Source organism: Mobula birostris, chromosome 8, assembly GCF_030028105.1.
Source record: "Mobula birostris isolate sMobBir1 chromosome 8, sMobBir1.hap1, whole genome shotgun sequence".
Lineage (NCBI taxonomy): Eukaryota > Metazoa > Chordata > Chondrichthyes > Myliobatiformes > Myliobatidae > Mobula > Mobula birostris.
Genome location: NC_092377.1, coordinates 50371806 through 50381502, shown reverse-complemented (window position 1 = coordinate 50381502; position 9697 = coordinate 50371806).

Sequence of the window (9697 nt, the reverse complement as noted above, 5' to 3'; positions counted from 1 at the left end):
CATGAACACTCTAAGCAATTCCATGAAAAATCACAAGTTGGGAGGTGGATACAAGAAAATTTCCAGGTCACTCAATATCCCTTGGAGTACAGTTGACCTTGGAGACTATTGCCTGGTAGCACTCACATCGACAGTGATGAAATGCTTTGAGAGGTTGGTCATGACTAGACTGAACTCCTGCCTCAGCAAGGACCTGGACCCATAGCAATTTGCCTATCGCCACAATAGATCAACGGCAGACGCAATTTCAATGGCTCTCTACATGGTTTTAGACCACCTGGACAACACAAGTACCTACGTCAGATGCTGTTCATCCACTATAGCTCAGCATTTAATACTATCATTCCCACAATCCTGATGAGAAGTTACAGAACCTGGGCTTCTGTAATTGGATCCTCGACTTCCTAACCGGAAGAGCACAATCTGTGCAGATTGGTGATAACGCATCCTCCTCGCTGACTATCAACACTGGCGCACCTCAGGGGCGTGTGCTTAGCCGACTGCTCTACTCTCTCTGTACCCATGACTGTGTGGCAAGGCATAGCTCAAATACCATCTATAAATTTGCTGACGATACAGCCATTGTTGGGAGAATCTCAGATGGAGACGAGGGGGCTTACAGGAGTGAGATGTGCCAACTGGTGGAGCAGCAACAATCTGGCGCTCAATGTTAGTAAGACAAAAGAGCTAATTGTGGACTTCAGGAAGGATAAGATGAAGGAACACATACCAATCCTCATAGAGGGATCAGAAGTGGAGAGAGTGAGCAGCTTCAAGTTCCTGGGTGTCAAGCTCTCTGAAGATCTAACCTGGTCCCAACATATCAATGTAGTTACAAAGAAGGCAAGACAGTGGCTATACTTCATTAGGAGTTTGAAGAGATTTGGCATGTCAATAAATACACTCAAAAACTTCTATAGATGTACTGTGGAGAGCATTCTGACAGGCTGCATCACTGTCCGCAATGGGGGATGGGGGGAACTACTGCACAGGACCGAAAGAAGCTGCAGAAGGTTGTAAATCTAGTCAGCTCCACCTTGGGTACTAGCCTACAAAGTACCCAGGACATCTTTGGAAGCGGCGTCTCAGAAAGGCAGCGTCCATTATTAAGGACCTCCAGCACCCAGGGCATGCCCTTTTCTCACTGTTACCATCAGATAGGAGGTTCAGAAGCCTGAAGGCACACACTCAGCCATTCAGGAACAGATTCTTCCCCTCTGCCATCCAATTCCTAAATGGACATTGAACCCTTGGACATACCTTACTTTTTTAATATACAGTATTTCTGTTTTTTGCACATTTTTAAAGTCTATTCAATATACATATACTGAAATTTCTACATGATTGCTATCATCTTCAACAGATTCTAATTCTTGACTTTGAAATCTATTCCTTACTTCAATTGTAAATTTTTGTCTTAGGTTTTCTTCTTTAATTAATTGCAAGTAGTCAAGGTTTTTGCTTCTTTAGTTCTTTAAGTTTTACTTTTACTTGACATACTACTGGGTTATGGTCACTATTACAGTCTGCACCTGGATATGTTTTGCATTGAGTAAGTGAGTTTCTAAATCTTTGGTTTATAGTAATAAAGTCAATTTGATTTCTAGTGTTATCACCTGGACTTTTCCAGGTCCACAAGCGTCTTGGTTGGTTTTTAAAGTAGGTATTCATAATGACCTGATTATTCATCTTGCACCATTCTACCCATTTCTCACCTCTTTCATTTCCTTCCCCTAGTCCAAATTTTCCTATGATATTTCCATCAGCACCTTGTCCTACTTTAGCATTTAGATCTCCCATGACAATAACAATATCTTGAGATTTGCATCCATTCGTTGCTTGTTCAAGCTCTTCATAGAATTTATCTGTATCCTCATTTGTTCCATCTGTTGTTGGTGCATATACCTGTATAATTGCTAAATCAAATGGTTGTCCTTTAAATCTAACAAGGAGCACTGTTTCTGATATTGCCCAATGTCCTAAAACACTTTTTGCCATGTTTTCATCCATAAGAATTCCTACTCCATTAGCATGGGATGCTCCACAAGAATAAACTAGTGTTTTATTTCTATTCTGACATGTTCCAGCACCTATCCAATGAACTTCGCTAATACCCATGATGTTAATCTTTAGTCTTTCCATTTCATTTATCACATTGTCCAATCTTCCTGCTTGATATAGGGTTCTTACATTCCAAGTGGCAATAATTTTCTTCTGTGTTACTTGAATTTTATGAGCAGCGATTTCTAAAAGAGAAAAAATCACAAAGAATAAATGGATGACAGATGAAATCAAAAATCAAATGGAAGAAACGAGAGGGAAGCAAAGCAAATCCTATAGAATATAAGTCCTTAGATAAAAAAGTTAAAAGCTTATGTCAAAAAGCCAAAGAAGAATGGTTAAATCAGGAATGTGAGCAAATAGAAAAAATCCCTATTACTGATCCAAAAAGGTTACATCAACAAATCAAGAATATCACTGGTAAAAAGCTCCTCTGTTGTTCAGGTGGATGTTTGAAAGCAAAGGACGGTACCATTATCATGGAAAAAGATGAGATTATGAACAGATGGACTGAGTATATTCAGGAATTGTTTGAAGACAATCGAGGCGAAAAACCAGAAATTAAGAAAAACATTGAAGGTCCAAGTATTTTAAAATCTGAAGTTTGTAATGCAATAAATAAGATGAAGAAAGAAAAGGCAGCAGGTCCTAATGAATTAGTAATAGAACAAATTATTGCCCTTGAAGATTATGGAATTGAAAAATTTACTGATTTACTCAATGACATTTATGAGACTGGAATAATACCAGAAGAGATGAAAAAATCAGTATTTATCACTCTTCCTAAGAAACGTGGAGCAATAGAATGTGAATTACAAAGGACCGTAAATTTAATGAGTCATATCACCAAGATACTTCTAAGAATTTTGATGACAAGAGCTAAAAGTAAGATACAAGCTGAAATAGGTAAAGAACAATGTGGCTTTGTGAAAGACAAAGTCCAACTTTATTGCATTCTATTTCCACTTTTGTCAGTAGCTGCTGTGCTTCTTCCATCTGGTCAGAGAGCAGAGGTCATCTGCAAAATCGAGATCTGTGAGTGTAATTGGTCTGACCCTTTTGGTTCGCCCTGGTTTTATGGTAAAACCAAGCTTGTCATGATCTTTGGTAGCTTGACGCAGAGCGTAATCAAGGACGATTATAAAGATGTAGGATGCCAGAGTGTCTCCTTGCAGCACACCAGCTAGGAGCTCGAACACTGCTGTTTCTCCGTCTGGTGATACAACCTTTGCCGTGGGAATCAAAGTTGGTGGTGAAAACATCAATAATTTCAGATATGCAGATGACAATGTGTTAATTGCAAGTACGGAGGAAGAACTACAAAACTTAATTGATATAATTGTTGAAGAAAGTGCAAAAATGTGTCTACCTATCAATTGCAAAAAGACAATATATGGTGATATCTAGAAAGAAGGAGAATCCTATCTGCAGGCTGAGAATAAATGGGGAAGACATAAAACAAGAACAGAATTCTTGCTACTTAGGAAGCTGTGTGACATCAGATGGCAGGTGCAACATAGACATCAAAAGAAGAATAGGGATGACAAAAGACACCTTTATGAGAATGATGAGTATACTGACCAGTACTAAACTAGACATGACAACCCGCCTCAGAGTACTGAAATATTATGTTTATCCAGTTATGTTATATGGCTCAGAATGTTGGACAATATCTAGTAACATGAGAAAACGAATTGTAGCAGCAGAGATGTGACTTTTGAGGAGGATGCAAAGAATATCATGGACGAAACAAATATCTAACGAGGATGTCATGAACAGAGCAAATATAAAAAGAGAAATAATGTATGAGATCATGAAAAGGCAACGTAACTTCATTGGACATGTGATTAGGAAAGAGGAGTTAGAATGCACGGTAATTATGGGAAAGATTGAAGGGAAGAAAGCAAGAGGAAGACAAACACAAATGATGATGGAGACAGCAGCCAGAGAACTGGAAATGAATACCAATGAATTGATCCACTTGACCCAAAACAGGAGTGTGTGGGTCATGGCAGCCAAAGCTCAAAATGGGCATGGCACCTGATGATGATGATACTGTAATTGATATACTTACTTATTATTATTACTTTATTTTATTTTATTTATTATTATTTCTCTTTTATATTACGTATTGCATTGAACCGCTGCTGCTAAGTTAACAAATTTCACATCACACGCCGGTGATGATAAACCTGATTCTGATTCTAATTAAGTCAATCATCAGGATTGTGTGCTGGGGCAGCAGGCTGAGGGTAGCAGACACCAACAGAATCAACAAACTCATTCGTAAGGCCAGTGATGTTGTGGGGATGGAACTGGACTCTCTGACGGTGGTGTCTGAAAAGAGGATGCTGTCTAAGTTGCATGCCATCTTGGTCAATGTCTCCCATCCACTACATAATGTACTGGTTGGGCACAGAAGGACATTCAGCCAGAGACTCATTCCACCGAGATGCGACACAGAGCATCATAGGAAGTCATTCCTGCCTGTGGCCATCAAACTTTACAACTCCTCCCTTGGAGGGTCAGACACCCTGAGCCAATAGGCTGGTCCTGGATTTATTTCATAATTTACTGGCATAACTTACATATTACTATTTAACTATTTATGGTTCTATTACTATTTATTATTTATGATGCAACTGTAACGAAAACCAATTTCCCCCGGGATCAATAAAGTATGACTATGACTATGACTAAGAAATGGAAAGAATATGGCACAGCTGTAAATTTGCCTAGAGCAGGCTGTCCTCAAAAACTGAGTCACCATGCAAGAGGGGACTAGTGAGGGAGGCCACCAAGTGACCTATGACAACTTTGGAGGAGTTACAAGCTTCAGTTTTGGGAGAGACTGTGGTTACAACAACTGTTGCCCGGGTGCTTCAGCAGTCACAGCTTTATGGGACAATGGCAAAGAGAAAACCACTGTTGAAAAAAACGTACCTGAAATCTCGGTTAAAGTTTGCCAGAAGGCAGACTCTGAAGTCAGCTGGAAGAAGGTTCTATGGTTTGATGAAACCAAAATAGAGCTTTTTGGCCATCAGACTTAACACTATGTTTGGCATGAGCCAAACACCACACATCATCAAAAACATGGTAGCTGCATAATGCTGTGGGGATGGTTCACTGCAGCAGACCCTGGAAGACTTGTGAAGGTAGAAGGTAAAATGAATGCAGCAAAATACAGGGAATTCCTGGAGGAAGACCTAATGCAGTCTGCAAGAGAACTGCAACTTAGGAAAAGATTGGTTTTCCAGCAAAACAATGACACCAAGCATCAAGCCAAAGCTACACAGGAATGGCTTAAAAACATCAAAGTTAATGTCCTGGAGAGGCCAAGTCAGAGTCCAGACCTCAATGCAATTGACAATTTGTGGCTGGACTTGAAATGGCACAATCCCCATGCAATCTGACAGAGCTTGAGCAGTTTTGTAAAGAAGAATGGGGAAAAATTGCAGTGTCCAGATGTACAAAGCTGATGGAGACCTATCCACACAGACTCAAGGCTGTAATTGCTGCCAAAAGTGCATCTACTAAATACTGACGAAGGGGGTGAATACTTATGCAATCAATTATTTCGTTTTATATTTGTAACTAATTTAGATCGGGTAGATGGCGCTTGTCAGCCTGGGTAGGCAGTCCATCTAAGAGAGAGAAACTCTGATTTCAAACCTCCACTGCCTTGCGGCCATGCCCACTCATGGGAAAGGCTTTGGGAGTAAACCCCGAGGACAAATCCGGAGCTGGAGTCCCTAAGGCAGTCCGACACTGCCTTCAACCTCGTTCTGGCAACTCCTGCAACAACACTGGTGCCAAGCTGTATCGGCCCTTGCCCTTCCCTTGGACAACATCAGTGTCGTGGAGAGGGGAGACTTCCAGCATGGGCAACTGCCGGTTTTCCATGCAACCTTGCCCTGGCCTGCGCCCTGGAGAGGACACTCCAGCGTCGCCTCACCGCAACAGACTGAGGCAAGACTTTCCAGGCGTAGGTCCATGGTCTCGCGAGACTAACGGATGCCACCATAAAAACCATAATTTAGATCACTTTGCAGAGTCGTTTTCTGTTGATCGGTATCAAAAAAAAAACAAATTAAACCCATTGTGATTTAATGTTGTAAAACAATAAAACATGAAAACTTCCAAGGGGTGAATACTTTTGATAGGCATTGTATATATTAAAAATTTAATTAAATAGCTCAAAATGACAGCAAGAAATACAGAGGTAGCATTACACACAAAATGGTGGAGGAACTCAGCAGGTGAGGCAGCATCTTTGGAGAAGAATAAACAGTTGACATTTTGGGTCAAAACCCTTCATCCGAACTGAAGAAAAAAGATGGGGAGTCAGGGTAAGAAGGTAGGGGAGGGGAGGGACAAGTACAAGGTAGTAGGTGATAGGTGAAACGGGCGTGGGGGGGGTGAAGTAAAGAGCCGGGAAGTCGATTCGTGAAAGGTATAATAGGCTGGAGAAGGGGGAATCTGATGGAAGAGGACAGAAGACCATGGAAGAATGGGAAGGAGAAGAAGCACCAAAGGGAGGTGACGGGCAGATAAGACGATAAAGTGAGATAGGGAAATAGGAATGGGGAATGGTAAGGGGGGGGCAATTTCTGTGGAGGTTCAAGAAATCAATGTTCATGCTATCATGTTGGAGGCTACCCAGAAGGAATAATGTAAGGTGTTGCTCCTCCAACTGGATTGTGGCCTCTTAGCAACAGAAGTGGAGGACATGGACTGACGTGTTGGAATGGGAATGGGAAGTTGAATTGAAACACTTGGCAACAGGAGATCCACTTTTTTTGTCAGACGGAGCATAGGTGTACGGTGAAGTGGCCTTCCAATCTGCATCGGGTCTCACTGATGTACAGGAGGCCACGCTGGGAGGACTGGATACAGTAGATATCTCCAACAGACTCACAGGTGAAGTGTCACCTCACCTCGAAGTACTGTTTGGAGCCCTGAATGGTGGTAAGCGAGGAGGTTTAGGAGCAGTTGTGGCACTTGTTTCGCTTGCAAGGATAAGTGCCAGGAGGGACATCATTGGGGAGGGACACATTGACAAGGGAGTCATGTGGGAAGTGATACCAGTGGAAAGCAGAAAGTGAGAGGGGGTGATAAAGATGTGCTTGGTGGTGGGATCCCATTGGAGAAATTATGGAGAATTATGTGCTGGATACAAAGGCTGGTAGGGTGGTAGGTGAGGACAAGAGGAACTCTACCCCCGGTGGGATGGTGGGTGAATAGGGTGAGGGCAGACATGCGCAAATCGAAAGAGATGTAGGTGAGGGCAGCATTGATGGTGGAGGAAGAAAAGTCCCTTTCTTTGAAAAAGGAAGACCTCATTAATTCTGGAATGAAAAGCCTCATCCTGAGGGGAGAAGCGGCAGAAATGGCGGAAATGAGAGAAGGGTCTCTGCTTCTTTCTGGACACCAGACCCAACTTGTTCCTCTCCACCACCGTTCTGCTCCGTATGGCAGAACTGGTCCTCACTCTCAGTAGCTTCTCCTTTGGCTCCTCCCACTTCTTTCAAACTAAAAGTGTGGCCATGGGCACTTGCATGGGTCCCAGCTATGCCTGCCTTTTTGTCGGCTATGTGGAACAGTCTATGTTCCAGCCTTACACCAGTATCACTCCCCAACTTTTCATACTGCTGTTTCCAGCAACCATGCTTATCACTTCATCAGCTTTGCCTGCAACTTCCACCCTGCCCTCAAATTTACCTGGTCCATTTCCAACACCTCCCTACCCTTTACAGTTCTCTCTGTTTCCATCTCTGGAGACAGTTTATCTACTAATATCTTTTATAAACACACTGATTCTCACAGCTCAAACATGAGGAAATCTGCAGATGCTGGAAATTCAAGCAACACACATCAAAGTTGCTGGTGAACGCGGCAGGCCAGGCAGCATCTCTAGGAAGAGGTACAGTCAACGTTTCGGCCGAGACCCTTCGTCAGGACTAACTGAAAGAAGAGCTAGCAAGAGATTTGAAAGCGGGAGGGGGAGGGGGAGATCCAAAATGATAGGAGAAGACAGGAGGGGGAGGGGGACAGCATATCTACTGATGTCTACTATAAGCCTACTGACTCGCACAGCTATCTGGACTATTCCTCTTCTCACCCTGTCTCTTGCAAAAATGCCATCCCCTTCTCGCAATTCCTCCATCTCCACCACATCTGCTCTCAGGATGAGGCTTTTCATTCCAGGACGAGGGAGATGGCCTCCTTTTTTAAAGAAAGGGGCTTCCCTTCCTCCACCATCAACTCTGCTCTCAAACGCATCTCCCCCATTTCACGCACATCTGCTCTCACTCCATCCTCCTGCCACCCCACTAGGAATAGGGTTCCCCTTGTCCTCACCTACCACCCCACCAGCCTCCGGGTCCAACATATTATTCTCCGTAACTTCCGCCACCTCCAACAGAATCCACCACTAAGCACATCTTTCCCTCCCCCAATCTCTCTGCTTTCCACAGGGATCGCTCCGTACGCGACTCCCTTGTCCATTCGTCTCCCCCATCCCTCCCCACTGATCTCCCTCCTGGCACTTATCCTTGTAAGCAGAACAAGTGTTACACATGACATGACCTTACACTTCCTCCCTTACCACCATTCAGGGCCCCCGACAGTCCTCCCAGGTGAGGCGACTCTTCACCTGTGAGTAGGCTGGGGTGATATACTGCGTCCAGTGCTCCCGATGTGGCCTTCCATATATTGGCAAGACCCGATGCAGACTGGGAGACCACTTTGCTGAACACCTATGCTCTGTCCGCCAGAGAAAGCAGGATCTCCCAGTGGCCACACATTTTAATTCCACATCCCATTCCCATTCTGATATGTCTATCCACGGCCTCCTCTACTGTAAAGATGAAGCCACACTCAGGTTGGAGAAACAACACCTTATATTCTGTCTGGGTAGCCTCCAACCTGATGGCATGAACATTGACTTCTCTAACTTCCGCTAATGCCCCACCTCCCCCTCGTACCCCATCTGTTATTTATTTTTATACACACATTCTTTCTCTCTCTCTCCTTTTTCTCCCTCTGTCCCTCTGACTATACCCCTTGCCCATCCTCTGGGCGTTTCCCCCTCCCTCTTTTCTTTCTCCCTAGGCCTCCCGTCCCATGATCCTCTCATATCCCTTTTGCCAATCAACTGTCCAGCTCTTGGCTCCATCCCTCCCCCTCCTGTCTTCTCCTATCATTTTGGATCTCCCCCTCCCCCTCCCACTTTCAAATCTCTTACTAGCTCTTCTTTCAGTTAGTCCTGACGAAGGGTTTCGGCCCGAAACATCGACCGTACCTCTTCCTAGAGATGCTGCCTGGCCTGCTGCATTCACCAGCAACTTTGATTCTCACAGCTACCTGGACTATACCTCTTCCCACACTGTCACATGTAAAAATCCTACCCCCTTTTCTCACCTCCTCCCTCACTACCATTCAGGGCCCCAAACAGGTGAAGTGACACTTCACCTGTGAATCTGTTGGGGTCATCTACTGTATCCAGTTCTCACAGTGTAGCCTCCTGTATATTGGTGAGACCCAACGCAGATTGGGAGACTGATTTGTCCAGCACCTATGCTCTACCCACCAGAAAAACTGGGATCTCCCGGTGTCCACCATTTCAATTCTACTT